This window comes from Miniopterus natalensis, chromosome 5, assembly GCF_054644295.1.
Source record: "Miniopterus natalensis isolate mMinNat1 chromosome 5, mMinNat1.hap1, whole genome shotgun sequence".
In the NCBI taxonomy this organism is placed as follows: domain Eukaryota; kingdom Metazoa; phylum Chordata; class Mammalia; order Chiroptera; family Miniopteridae; genus Miniopterus; species Miniopterus natalensis.
This window is the reverse complement of record NC_142085.1, coordinates 32,799,621-32,815,357: the sequence shown is the minus strand read 5'-3', so window position 1 is coordinate 32,815,357 and position 15,737 is coordinate 32,799,621. Positions and strand designations below refer to the sequence as shown.

The 15,737-nt window shown below is 40.6% G+C and overlaps 1 pseudogene; it reads right to left on the bottom strand.

Moving 5' to 3' along the window:
• Positions 1-15,331, bottom strand: part of LOC107523891 (heterogeneous nuclear ribonucleoprotein A1-like) — an 88,053-nt pseudogene extending 72,722 nt beyond the window's left edge.
• Between the last annotated feature and the right edge of the window lie 406 nt (positions 15,332-15,737).

Genomic DNA, 15,737 nt, shown 5'->3' with positions numbered 1-15,737 from the left:
CAGATGAGGGTGTGAATATATTTCCATTAAAAAACAACAACAGCTATTGTTTGACCGGGGTCCTATCCATCCTGGGAACTGGGAAACCCTTCCTTTTGGTTGGTTCATCTTGGTACTTTTGTGGTGTCCCCTCTGAATTCATGTTCCCCCAGGTCTCAGCTGGAAACACTTCTGGTGTTTTGGTCACAGAAACAATGGTTTCTAGAAATATGGGAACTGAAAGACACTGGGCAATTTGTTTTGTTAACCATTTGCTAGTGATATACCCAATTTTGCATCTGATTTCCCCTTGTCCCTGTTACTGTCAATTACTTTGTACTGTATCACGATTTGGAAAACAGTTAATGGGGTTGGATTGCTGGGCAGCCTTGAGTTGGCCTTTGATTTAATCACACACATGCCGCTGCATTCATCAGTTGGCCTTTCATGTGAGTGTCATCACTGCAATGCTTTTCCTTTGTCCGTAGCATGTGTGTTTGCTGATTTTCATGTCAGAGAAAAGAATTTTGAAGTGGATTTAAAGATGTAACTTAGCAGAAAATCCAACTAGTCCTAATCCATTAAGTCTGTGTAAGAAAATATGTTCTGTCGAGAGACGATAAGGCCAGTCCTGCATTCCACCAGAGGAGAGAGATGGAAACGGGGAACATCTCTAGGATGGGCTGAAGAGGTGGGTCGAAGAGCACTGCAAGGATTGCTTGGGGAGCAATAGGTGCTGTGCACTCCAGAGGGGAGCTCTCATGTTAGTGCCCTTACCTCCAAAAAGGAAAGACACAAGGTAATATATTTATTACCTTGATTGTGGTGATGGTGACATGAGGGTATACATATGTCCAAACTTACCAAATTTTATACATTAATATGTGCAGCGGTTTTTTTGTGTTTGCCAATTATACCTCAATAAAACTGGAGGGAAAACCGTTGTTTGAGAACTATAGAGAACTATCATATGGAGACACTGAAGTAAGAAAACCATGGCAATATTCCATTATTATTGCCTTATTTTTTTTTATTAAGGGCAATTCTACTTTTCTTAATTCTCACTCAAGGATATTTTTTTCCTATTGCTTTTTCAGAGACAGTGTAAAGGAGAGAGAGAGAGAGGGAAACATTGATCAGTTGCCTCCTGCACATGCCCTGACTGGGCCAGGGATCGAGCCTGCAACCAAGGCACCTGCCCTTGACTGGAATCGAAACCGAAACCCTACGGTCCAAAGGCCAGCGCTCTAACCACTGAGCAAAACTGGCTAAGGTGGATAATTCTATTTTTTATAAGTGAACTTAATGACAGCAACTTTGTAGAGCACCTGTGTGTGAACTGGGGAGACTCACGATCATTGCTTCAGGATGGGCGACAGCCACCTTCAGCTGGAATCATGAGAATGGGAAAGTTGGGTCACAATTCATCAGTTTAGCAAGTTCAGGAAATTCCTGCCACTTCCACCTGGTCTCACTTTCTACATTTAAAATGGAGAGTTCAGACTTCTAAAGTCCTCTCCAATTCACCATTTACAAAATTTGTAGCACTTTATATATAACTTATTTATTATCCCTTGTGACCCCCATTTAAACTTCTGAGGTAGGCCAGGAAGGTATTATCTCCATTTAACCCATGAAGAAATTGCTCTCCAGAGGCTACTGCCAACTTAATTGCCCCAAGTTGTCCTGCTAAACACTGGACCACTAGACTTGCTCATCATGGGGAGGGCAGGCAGTGCTGATGAGGCTCAAAATATGTTTGGAAATGCCTTTAAAATAATTTGCAAGATGCATAAATCTGTCTCATTATGGCCATGCAGTACATATAAAGGAGTGTGTGTTCCCATGTGTGCTCCTGTGTGTGTGTGTGTGTGTGTGTGTGTGTGCGCGCGCACGCACACATGTGCACATGTGAGTGAGATATTACCGGAAAACTTACCCAAGTTTGATAATTCATTATATTCATAAAAATTGACTGGATATTTTGGAAGTAGCCAAAATTTGAATCCACCTTTAAGAGTAAAATGTGATAATCAAAAGCCCTGTCTTCAATAGGTGCCTTGTATCAAAATGTGGTAAATTGAAATAAATGTGATGTAGCCTCCGGTGACACAAAATTCCCTCTTTCTGTCTTCTTTGCCTTGCTCTCGTGTTCTGAGCCATTCCGTTCTTATATGAAAGAGAAATAGAGCGGTAATATTTGTTGAATAACAGTGCCAGTTAATGCATTTTTATTCAGTCCCACAGCCTCCTGAGTATGCATTATCACCACCATTTAATAATTGAGGAAACTGAGGCCTAAGTAGTTATGGTGCCTTGGTAGTCAGCCCTGGAGCCAGGATAATGGCCTAACCCATGTGGTCTTAAAAGCCAATATTCTTTTGACCATGATTCTGAAAGTGACAAAGTTCATTCTGGAGGTGTAAGTTCTGACACTATATATATTTTAAATGAGTTGAATTACTTTCTAATCATAACTTACATTTCGGAGATGTCACATTTATGGGGACTTTGGTGGATATATAGTTCAATTTCATTTCTTTTCATAGCAATACTTTCTTGGTTTCCATTTATCTTATATGGCTTATACAATGTTATATATATCCTTTCATCTGAATTAGCTAACAGGAAAACCTAACGCAAGTCTTAGTGATCTAAGTGATGTTTATTAAAAAAAAAAAAGTAGCCCGGCCAGGCGTGGCTCAGCTGTTAGGCGTGGCTCAGCTGTTAGGCGTGGCTCAGCGGTTAAGCATCGACCTGGGATCCAGGCAATCGGGGTTCGATTCCCAGTCAGGGCACATGCCCGTGTGGTGGGCTGCAGCTGATCAATGACTCTCTCATTATTGATGTTTCTATCTCTCTCTCTCTCCCTCTCCTTTCCTCTCTCTGAAATCAATAAAGATATATTTAAATAAATAAATAAGTAAGTAAGTAAATAAATAAATAAATAAGTGTCAAAACCATACCCTGAAAATGAGCAGACCCTGCTGACTTCACTGCTCCTCTACCTTCTGAGTTGCCAGTTGGGTTTTTCCAACAGGTTTTTCCAAAGAGGGAAGACCCTTTTTTCCCTTTGCCATTAACAATGTTTCATTATATAAAAGAGAAATTTCAAACAGATTTGGTAGACTAGGGGCCTTTACAGAAAGAAGTAGGGCACACAGTGTTTATCAGACAGAGCAGAGAACTCATACAAAGGCAGAAGGATTTCGGGAACAAAGAGAGCCCTGACTGCACACTATTCACCAGCTCAGCTCAAATCTGTTATTAACCCTAACCCCATGAAGGTCTTTCAAACAACACACCTGGAAATAAGTGAAAAGTGCTCTCTGGAGATGACATCAATTTTAAAGATTAAGACAAATGTTTGTTTATTTATTTATTTATTTTGAGAGAGAGAGAGAAACATTGATTTTTTTACCCTGACTGGGGATCAAACCCACAGCCTTGGTGTATCAGGATGACCCTCTAACCAGCTGAGAGCTTGGCCAGGGCAACAAATGTTTAAAATAAAAGATTAAATTGTGTCAGGCATCAGTTGGTGCTTTTTAGTGCTTTACTGTCTGTATACAACATAAACGTTGTGGCACTTTTTAGAGAAAAGCTGTGAAAAATATTTTTTGGCATGGTTGGATACGATTTGTTACAAACACAGACATATTCAGAGGTAGTTAGCTACAGAATTTATAGAATATTAAGGCATCTTTTTCATGCATATTTTCTTTCTTAAACATTAAAATAGTAGTAAACATTCCTTTCAGACACTATACTTTTCAAGTGTAGTCTACTTATCTTTTTGATAAAGGTAGGAGAAAATAATAACTCTGCAACATATGTACCATTTATCTTGGAAAATACGTCAATCCCTTGTATTTATTATCTTTAGGAATGTTATATTGGGTAAGTAAAATTTTGGCTAAACAAGGATTATGCCTGAGGTGATAAAACTTAAGCACACACTGACTTTAGAAATGTCTGTCTAAAATATATTGCATTTCTCTTGTTAGGAGTATGATCATTCAACCTTTACTTGATGTCGCATTTTATCATTACAGATTTTATTTCATTGTGTTACATTTTGGTTCTCAGTGATGGCCTTCAGTGCTCTAGAGTATCATTTTAAATTTTTTGTATATTAGGATGTTTTGACGTCTTCAAGAACTTTTCTGGCTGGCTGGGGAGAGACTGCCCCTCCCAGGGCCAGCTGATTTTTAGAGACAGCAAAGGGCCCAGCTGGGACCATGCCTTTGACAGACAGACTAATCCAGAACCACACCTCCTCTATGGAGCCCACACATCCCGGGAGGCGATATTCCTCTGCTCCGTGCATACCAGGACCAGATACCAGGCAACTAGAGACCACCCGTGTAGCCCAAAGCTCACCACAGCTATTTAAACTAGCCAGTCCTGTGTCTGTCCTGCCCTGCCTTGCCTTTCCCAAGAAACTCCAGCAAAGGCTGCAGCCCGAGTGTTCCCCTCCCTGTCACCTGCCTCCTGACCACCTGGTGTCTTTCCCATGGCGCCCTGCACGTGCCATGCCTCCTGCTCGTAGAACCTGTCCATAGAATAAAGCTTTGTTTTCCTGAACCTTCCTTCTTCTCTCGTACCTGCACCTGGCTGACCATCCCATAAAAAAAAATCACAAAACAAGTGCTTATAAAGTACGTAAATAAATTTCCCTGGGCGACTATATTTATATAACTGAAGATTCTGCTCTTCTCTCTGTCACCATGGTTGCCATTGCTCAATATGTTGGCTTCCCAGTTCAACTCCCCAACACCGCACCCTCCCACATACGCCCACGCTCATGAGATCTCCCTCAACCAACAGGCACATTTGTCCCCATCCAATCAGCTCAGCTCAGCTCAGCGCCCTCTCTCCCTCCCACTCTCCCTCTCTTCCTCCTTACCTTTGAGTCTCTGCCTTCTGAAACCTAGGAAGTACTGAAGATCAGCAGAAAAACTTGTTAAATCAAGTTTTACATGATGCAAAGTGTATCCTGAGGCAGGGTCTAGTTCCATCCCGTAGAATTTCCTCGCTACTCAAAGAGACCGTTCCTATTTTATCCGGAATGTGTAGCTGTGCGGGAATCACTGAGAGTGCCAGCTGCCCGATCGCCAGATAGAAGGAGCATGGATTTTTCACCTCCACCCAGTCACTCAGTGAACTTCCCCTCTTTCCTAGAGGCTGAGTATTCTCACTCAGCTCTCATTATGCTGTACATTGGCAAATGAGATCCCTTGTTTTCCTCTTTTGCACAGATTGAATGTATTGTTTCTACTAAAAAATACATGATTTGCTTAATTTTAAAATGCCCAAGCCATATTTTACTGAATTTTGAAAGACAAATTCAGTATGAGAGTCATTGCAAATTTGTCATTCCACTTTAGAAAGTAGTGATCTCATCCCTAATTGTAGTGCCACAGCCCCAAAGCTGTAAATAATAAGGTCTCGATCAAAATAATTAATTAAATTATTCAGGCAGAGTGACCTCAACAAGAAGTCTTTAATTCAGTATTTGTGTTTCTGTCTGAAGAGTAGTTGGGGGTGGGGGGGGTGGGGAGCAGGTTGTTTGCTATTAGGAAAAGGAAATGAGTGACTGATACCAAACTAAGAGAAGAGATTTCATTTTTTTAAATCAATTTATAGTCTGCCCTGGGATCAGTACAAATTCAGCCTCATCTCTTAGACCTTACATGTCTCCAATTATGTTCCAATCCAAATTGATGTTCACAATGATATCCCTGGGCCATTGTGAAAGCTTTAGTCACCTAAGAAAAAATCAATTATGTTCAGTACATTTCACTCGCTGGAGTAAAGCAAGATAACGTCAGGAAGATTCTTAACAATCGTTGAACCATGACCGTCTTCCGATTAGCTCGAATTTAACCACATGGTTCATTTGACCAGAATGGTCTCTTTCCCAAATTTGGATTAATCAAAGCTTTATTATATGTTTATTCCCTCTTGAAAATAGTTTCATACGAGTGTCAAATGTAAAATTCTATGTTTTTGCTTTCTGAAATTTGTTTATGTTTTACCTACCTTGTATCAGAAAAGATTTGGTTGCTTATAAAATTCAAGTACTATAACCAAACAAAATAATCCAAAATAGGTTTAAAAAAAACCTGAGACATAAGTGTAATAAAAATAGTAAAGTTAAACTGGGACCAGGAGTAGATAAGCACAAATATGTGCACTATAAAACCCTTCACTTTTGCTCACATAAACTATAATTTTGTCTTGAAGCCTTTAGCAGCCATGCATTTGCTCTATAATTCTTCATTTTGCAAAAAAACAAATAGAGTGATTGTGCTCAAGGTAGTAAATGCCTATTGACATTAGCTAGAGACCAGCCTCTGAGACTGCAACAGGAAAATTAAATAGGCCGACAACTTCCCAACAATCTTTATAGATCATAAAATGCCAAAAGCATAGTGGGGGTGGGGTGGGGGGGTGCAGAAAGGGACTCATCTCCAGAAGCCAATCTGTTCCCAGCCACAAAGACACTGGTCTTAGCAAATCAGGTGCAAGGGAAAGGAACCTGAACACATTACTTTGCCCACAGGGCACCATTCACCATCACTGTCACTGCAAAACACTCATTGTAGAAGGTTGTATTTTGTCTATTTTTCATATAGTCTAAAAAAAGCTCAAGAGTAAAAACCTAACCAACAGAAACTTAACTAGTGAAAAGTAAACAAAAATAATAATAAGGTCCATGTATGGAAATCAGCTTCATTAATTTTTACTTAGAATAACATAAATATTAAGATACTAATATCACTATTCCAAAATTAATGAATTCCATTAATATTACATAGAATATCATAAATATTGAGATTTCCTCCCTTGGTAAGGGTCAGAGACTCTGGAGTTCTGGGCAAGGCCCTGATGTGGCCACCATGAGGGGCTTCCTAATAGTGACAGGTTAGATCCTGGCAGACAGTCTGAAGTCTCATTGTGAACCTAAATGGTGGAAGGCAAAGTGGGGGAGGCCAAATGTATAGTCCAATAGGCCAGAGATGGGAAGAGAGAACGGAAGTCATTGAAGTCGGAAGACCACTTAGATAGTGGTCTTTCTCCATTCTCTAAGGCCACTGTGTTGGCCAATGAGAGCATTCGAAGGGAGCAAACAAATATGAGTGTTAAAGGTTCAGAATGCAATTGAATGCTGTCTGTTACACAAACACACGCACACACACACACACGTCCAGCAAGACAGAATGGGCTCACAGACTACAATAGTAGTTATTATCTCATAATGCTTTGGGGTTGCATATTTTTATGTCAACTTCATGGGCACACAAACCCCAGTTTATAATCCAGTCAACATTTTTGACCACCCATGTCGTGCACAGCCTTGGCCTTGATGCTGTGGGGGAGACAGAAACGCACAAGACATGGCACTTCCCACAAGGAACTCATTGAAAAGGAGGGGGCTGTGGGAAAATGACAAATACGTAGAATATGCTAAGGCAAGAATATGCTAATGAGCATATGACCAAAATGCAGAGTGCAGGAGAGAATCTGCCTTGGAGGAAGTAGGAAAAAACCCTGAAATTGTTGATTTGTGATCTAGGCATTGAACTTTAGGTAGGATGCAACAAGAGGGTACAAGGTCGAGAGAGAGGAAGACATTTCAAGGCAGAAGAAGCAAACTCAGCAAGGCAGGAAATTGAAGGTGAGTGCAGAGAACAGCGACTTGATACGTTCTGGTGGGTGTTAGTCACATGATTGCTGTTCTAACTTTGCTTGTAAAAGACTTATTCAATTGTCTTAAAACATACCCTAAAAGATCAGTAAAACCTTAAGCAATTAATTCTAATTCTTATGGTAAGACCACGAAAGACTCAGTGTTTCACATATAACTCTCATGGTTTTTAAAAACATTAACTTGTCTACTTTGCAGCATTCTGTTGCTGTGTATTTCCAGTTACACTGGCAAATGTCCATGAGAGACAATCACAAAGCTGTTTAATTAATCCCTTTTACATCATAGCTTCCTAATTCAGGTGTGCCTAAATTGGCAATTGCAGTCCATGTTATGGTACATTTTGCATTTAATAGTTACAGTGACTACCTTTTCATGAAATAATCAATTTATATACAGAAGAATAAATTGGCTTTGCAGCCTAGAAGTAGTGGAGTAAGAAAATGAAGGGAAATGAAACTTGATTAGAACAAATCTGATGTGGGAGATGACATATTTAATAAAACTCATTGCTCTTCACAGATAAGGAATCCCTAATATAGATGTGTCAAATAAAATCTTAATTATGCCATGGGAGAATGATATAATTAATATCTCATCTTTAGTGGAAAAATAGGGGAACTATGTAATTGTTGCATTGAAAAATTAAATAGCATTCTTTGTAAAAAGTTATGCCAAGAATTTTAATAAATTCTTAGCCTACCTTTTCAGAAAAAGTATATTATTTTTAAGTGGTATAATACAAAACGTTTTAAGTAGATGAAGTAAGTATTGCAGAATCATTTGAGATTTGTATCTCCAAACTACAAAACAATTATGAAATTAGTTTACTTATTTAACATACTTTTTCCAGTATGATGAATTGAAACTATGTCAGTGTAGGGATAAAAAAATTGACTTGAAAAGATGAATTACTCCTCTCGGTTTCCATTCAAAGTCAATGTAAGTTAAGAAAAAAATTTACATAGTAGACAGTCTTTGTTAGGATTTGATTCCTGAATGCCATGTTCTCATTCTTCCTTTTGAAATTAATTTGGTACTTAGAAATATTTTTTTTTTGCTGGAGATCCACTTTAGTTAATTTATATTTTAGTCTCCCCTCCAAAATGATTTACAGCGATTTAGAAAGATACATAAAATATTGCAAGATAGAACAAAAGTCGATGCGGAGAATGAAGCAGTGGGGAAAAAAGGAGAGGAAAGCAATATGAAGGCAGGGTGAGGTGAGTGCACATAATGCCTGGCATGAAGTCCTGGACCCTCGCTTGAGGTGCCCACAGATTTGCCTCTAGGGCTTTTAAGTAATTAGTATATATAGTGGACCATGTGTCAGCGGGGTCCTGTGACCAATTACATTTTCCTAAAATGGACATAGCATTAGTTTCAGTCCCTCATGTTGCTCCGGAACCTTGCTATAGGTAGACTCTATTTCCCTTCCCTTTGGATGTGGGGGATGACTCTGTAATTGCCTCAACAAGTGAAAAGCAACAGAATTAATGCTATGTGATGTCTGCTAGGCCATAAAAGCTCTTCTACCTCGCTCGCTCCCTCTCTCTCCCTGGGAATGCTCACACTTGTACCATGTGTAAGGAATCCCAGGCTGCATAGAGAAGCCATAAATAAGGGTTCTAGCCCACAGCACCAGCTAAGGTCTTGGCCAAAGCTTCTTCCACAGGAAACCCCAGACAGGGGAGCAGAGACAAGACACCTCACTGTGCCCTCTTGGAATGTCTGGCCCACAGAATTCATGAGCATAATAAATGATCATTCCATACCATTAAGCTTAGGGTAAGTTATGTGACCACAGCAACTGCAACAGTCCTTTAGATGAAAGCAAATCTGGAGAAGTTCCACCATCCCTAGTTCTGAGACACCAGAAACAAATTTCTTGTGTAAGTCTTCACTGAGAGGCCACTATAAAATAATAAACAAGGCTCTCAGCAGTATTTATACAGCAAACATGGTCATGGTCTCCGGGATGTCACCTTCTCACTCTCTGGGCAGGCTGATGGCATCAGAGAGAAGAGCAGTGTGGTGAAAGCAAATGCAGGGAGGCACCGTGGACGCAGTTCACATGTACAGCTCTCCGAGGGCTCAACCTGATGCAGAGAGAGCTGGTGACTGGTGGAAGTCCCACTCTCGGGTGTAACTCAAAGGCACTATTAACAGTGCTTCGTACAGAGGGATGGAGAGGCTGGGGGTTTGGGGGAAGTGGGATAAAAGTGGAACACAGGGAACTTTTTTACTTCCTACTTTTTATTACCATTTAAAAATTTTACCCTAATTATGTCCTCACATTAAAAGAATTTTTTGAGTTAATGAGGTTTTGAGTCTAATATGAGAAATTTATAGTCTTCCAAATTTGTCTCTTTTTGCCTTTTTTGTAAACCCTACTAATATATTTTGTCTTTGTCACATTTTCTCCCAAATATAGGTATTTGGGAATCTATATAATCTTATTTTTTCTTATTTGTCATAACCACGGGCAATCACCTTTTTAGCTGACCCATATTGCTTATGTAGTGCTGAATTCATTACCACTTTCCTTTAGTTACTGAATCTTGAGAGCCGGCTTATGTGTGGTGACCAAGGAGCAACACTGGCACTGTGGAGTTCTGAGAGGTTGAATTCCCTGGTGTTCTAATGAGTCAGAATCTCAATCTGTGATGCATCTTCCCAAATGAGCAGGTTGTGGGAACAGCATTTCCAGTGGCATGATGTTGAGTTCATTTTCTATTTTATATAGCACATAAGAGTGTTTATTTGTTCAAGTATGGCAATGCCTAGTTGCACAGATCCTGAACATTGATAACACGGTTCCTCCCTACAAGACAGCAGGACTACGCCCTTGCATATATTTTATAATGTAGCACTTAGGTGACTGAGATAGAAGCATGCCTGTGTGAGACCCTTGCCCAGGTAATGGCTCCAGAGGTAGCTAGCTTTCTTTGTGATGTGTATGAATGCCACATCCACCTGCCTATCCTTCATAAGCATCCTTTCTCTTGGCAAAACTTTTGATTCATAGAAAGTTTAAAGTTACGCCCTTTGAGAAGTTACTGTAAGTGCAATTACTCTATGTTGCCAGTTAAATTCAGAGTTTAAACTGGGGTAGGTTTGACATCTTAGGGAAACTGGGAGGGATGGGATGGGATGCCAAGTATGTGACTAGCTGCTTTTGGTAGCATACCATGACCCAGATTTGATCTTGGTAACTGTGGAGTAAAGGCTTTAACCTTGTCCAAGGAGACGTCGGGCCTTTGCCTGTGGACCCTGGGAGTTGATCTCTAAACCCTTGGAAGGTGCTGCCTGATGAACGTGTCTTTGTTTCCCGGGGTCTTTGAGCCACACCAACAATGTGACAGAGGGTGGGGGCTTCAGTCAGGTGGTATCAGCTCAACCTCCCAAGGGGCTCGAGATTGAGGCTAGCCTTGTGGGTGACCATCCAGGTTTGCATTCTGGACACAAAGGCTTGGGTGAGCTTCCCCAGTTGGCAATACTCCATGTGCATTGTCACATCAATAGCAGGAACATAATGCTGTTCGTGACCCCATGAGGAGAGGACAATTAGAAGATCCATGTTTAAAATGTTCCAGACTTTGCCATATGGGCTTATGCTCTCGGCTGATTTTAATAGATATGTATGAAAAAAATAGGTATGTATGTGTATACATAACATCTTACCGTTCTGACACAAGTAATAAAAGCTATACCTTCTTTAAAGTTTTGAACATTTATGGGCAGATTTTATATATCTGCCCGTAACTGTTCTTTTTCAAAACTTTAATATATAAAATCTGTCCATAACTGTTCAAAACTTTAAACAAGGTAGCTTGTATTACTTGTGTCAGGAATGTAAGCTGTTTTATTACCCCATTATCATTTATAAAGTGTGTTTGTATACACTGACAACTCTGACCTTCATAGTAACCCCCGAATACGCTGGTATTGTGGTATTGTCTGCCCCTTGTCCATTTGGGTTGCTTAAACAAAATACCATAAACTGGGTGGTTTATCAACAACAAAAATTTATTTCTTACAGTTCTGGAGGCTGGAGGTCTGAGATCAGGGTGCCAGACTGGTCAGGTCCTGGTGAGCCCTCTTTGTGGTTATGAACAGCTGGCTTCTCCTGGCATCTTCACATGTTGAAAAGAGAGCTCTTAGCTTTTCATCCCTTTAAGTCACCAATCTTATCATGAGGGCTCCACCCCTCGTGTGGCATCATCGAAATGAGGTTAGGTTTCAGTCTGTGAATTTGGAGGGCAGAAACATTCAGTCCATAGCGTCTCTCCTAGTCAGTTTCTCTAAAAACAGCACACATAGCACTTGAACAGTGTGAGTGCTCTTTGACGAACTCCACATATGTTAACAAACAATACATTAAGTGAAAATTTTAAAAGTTATATTATTGGAGATTGTTTTCTCCTGATAGTCAAGTGCCCTTATTAAAAGAAAACTATTCCTTTGAACCTACAGTTTGTATGCCATATTACATCAGATAAATACCCCTTCCACTCTCCAATTACCACGGATCTAATGCTGGCAGAAACAGAGAGGAAACACAGAATATCAATAAATCCGTAGGCCCCAAAAGAGATTATCTTCTTTATTGACTAGCATTTTTATAGTGTTGTGCCCATTACAAATAGAATTTCACACACACTGTCCAGGTGTGGGTGAACCCTCCCCCCCCAAGTTCTTACTGTTCTGAGTGACAAAATGGGAAGGGCCTAGACTGGGACCTTGATCTTCTGACCTCAAACCCAGGCATCTTTCTACCACCAGTCTGTGCTTTTGCATAACAACGACCACTTGATTACTCATTTTAAAAAATGTGTGCAATTAGTCCTATTCTAAGTATCTTGATTTACTGCATATTCAGAGGCCAACAGTGCACCTTACGTCATCATATCACCATCATCACTATAGCGGCAGCCAGTGCTTACCGAATACTTACTGTGTTATTGTCCTCAGGGTTTTATACATACCAACTCATCTAATCACAAGGGCTTTAGAATGCTGAAATAACTCCCATTTGCAGTCCTATTATCCATTCAACTCTTTTACATTTGTGGAAAACAGCTATAGTGAAAACAATGTTGGCCTTGGAATTTTTTTTAATTCAAATTCAGTCTCTTATCCTTCCTGGCTGTGTGACCTTAGAGAAGTTTCTCACTCTCTGTACCCACTTTGCAGGGTGGTTGTGTTAAAATGTGTTTAGTGCATTGAATAGAACCTGGTCCATGAGAGTTCTTGTACAGCATCTCTCAGCTTCAGAGGCGACAACAGGAGGCACGTATTGTTACCTCTTCCCTTGACAAGTGAGGAAGAAGCTCGGATAGGTACCCAATGAGTGGGTATCCAGGGCATGGACTCGGGTCTCTCCGTTCTGAGGTAGCTCTTTTTCCTGGGTGACACGCTGGACAAGGTTGACCTGGGTCTCAGGTAACTGCTAAGCCTCGTGGTAACCTGTCTAGCAGACAGTGTCCCACAGTTAGGTTTCTGTGCTTTATTACTTCCACTTTCTAAATGATCAAGTGCTACTAAATCCTACGGAGTGAGAGCACCTCGGTTGTGACAGCTCTGACACCTGGCTGCTTGGGGTGTATATCAAACTTCATTTGGAATTGGAGGGCTTTGGGGTTAGTTGAAATGTGACTCTAAGCAATTATACCATAGTTTGGGAATGATGGTTTTGCTGACTTAATTATATTCTATTTGAATAGAATTCTAAGCACTCTTCTTGAAAAACGATAGACTCAGTTTTGCAGCCCTGGTGCTGTTCCTGCTTCAGAACCAGCCTTCTTAATGAACTTCTTTTCTGACTAAATCTGTGTGGGTCAGTTCTTAGGCTGAAGCTATAAACTCCTGACGGGCAAAGAAATAAGGGAACAAACCCATGTCTACTTTGCTTGAGGAATTCATTTCACTTAGACCACCACGTACATGCCCAACCCAAGTCATACGTAATTTGGCACTCAGGAAATAGAAACTAATAAATGTAGGCACTGTAATTGCACAACTTCAGGTTCAGAAATTAATTAATGAAAATTAGTTTTTAAAAAAACTAATTCAAGTCAATGGACTGCCAGATTTAGAAGAAATTGCATCTAAAACATTGATAGGGTTCTATTATTAATCCTTATATTTTGGAGGTGGGGTGCTCATATAACATGTGTTTACCCACAGGGACTAGATTTACTTTTGAGACAGGCAGGAGATACTGTCTTATTTAATAAGATACTGCAAACCAACCTGTGCAATGAACTAAATGTTTATGTCCCTCTAAAATTCATATGATAAAATCCTAACCCCCAGTGTAGGGGTATTAAACATTGGGGTTAAGGGGAGATAATTAGGTCATAAGGGTGGAGCTCTCAAGAATGGGATTAGTACCCTGATAAAAGGGCTTCCAGAGAGTTCTCACTCTCTTTCTGCCTTGTGAGGACTCAATGAGAAGTCAGCAGTTGGCCACTCAGAAGAGGGCTCTCCTCAGACGGTGAATCTGCTGGCATCTTGGACATACAAGATACCAAAACTGTGACAAGTAAATGTGTGTTGTTTAAGCCACTCAGCCTGAAAGGGGCAGAATATGCCACCCCAACATAGGCTACTTGGCATAAGCATTATGTGGAGCTAAAGGCACTTGCAAAACAGCAGGTATAAGAAGGGCTCTCTCATCTTCTTTTCTTCCTGAAAGCAGGAGATAAAACTCCCGGTGAAAGATGTCCTCCCCATACCAGGGGAAAAAAATTCTAACCACCACAGATGGGAAGCTGAAGCCAAGGAAATGCCATACAAACAGACCTTGTTAAAATAATTCTTCTCTTTGGCTAAAGCTTCCCGTATGTTTTAGTTGATTTCTCACAATGCCTCTGCTCAACCTAGTATAAAAGTGTAGGTTTTGCCACATCTTCGGGGGTCTTCATTTCCTTATGAGGATTCCCATGTCACATAAAACTTACAGTAGCTTATATGCTTTTCTCCTGTTAATCAGTTTTATGTCTGTTTAATTCTCAGGGCCAAACAGAGACCCTTCGTTTTGTTTTCCCTACAGTTCCTGGACAGTGAGGATGTGATCATAAAAGGCTGGGATGCCCACTCCCACTCTCTCCAGAGCCTGTGGCTGGGGTCCTGGGAGAACTGCCAAAAGCTGGCAGAAGGCAAGAATTCTTACCTGTGGACAAGACAATAGTGCGGTGAAGGCTGGGGAGGGGGGCAATGGGGAAAAAAAGGGGGACATCTGAACAATATAGTACTCTGAACAATAAAGGTAAGTTAAAAATAAAAAAAGAATTCTTACAGAACTTTCCTGCATCTCTATAGTACTGGTCAAGAGAGGAAGGTAAAAACAAACTTCTTGTTCCTTCCTTTACAAGTTCAGATTGGCAGGGGGAAAAATATTTGTAAAAAAAATTACGTCTTTGGACCGTGCCCCTTGTGAATGTGGCGTTGGTGCCCACTGACTCTTGGTCGTGCCCATACCAGGCCAGGCACTGCTTTCCTCTTGGCCTTGTTTTGTGCGCTGGGAGCTGGGCCTGGCCTTCCGCCGGCCGGCGCCTGCAGGTCGTTGGGCCCGTGTCCCGGCAGCCAGCGGTCAGACTGGAGGCCGGTAGAGGCATGCGGGTTGCATGCCATTTGTGCCTAGTGTCCTACCGGCAGTTACTATTTCTCAGGGGGTTGTCTACATGTTTCTTTGAAAGGCTGTCTGTATGAGTGGCTCTGGAGCTTGGGAGGGCTGCATCTTTTGCACCCTCTTTGGGGATGCTTCTTGTGACCACAGTTAATCCATTAAAAGGCTTCTTAATTTTAAGCCATGAAAGGCCTTTCGGTTTGTAGTCACATTAAAATAGATACACCTTTGAAGATTTGGACTTTTACATCTAAAAGGATACTTAGAGATCTCTTATTGTAAATAAATGAAGATCAAATTAAAAAGAAAAAATTCAGGCAAAGATGAGAGTCAACTCATATAAATTAGTATATTTTGTGTTTCTGTATGTACACCTAACTCATGGATAAGATTTAAAATGAAAACTATACA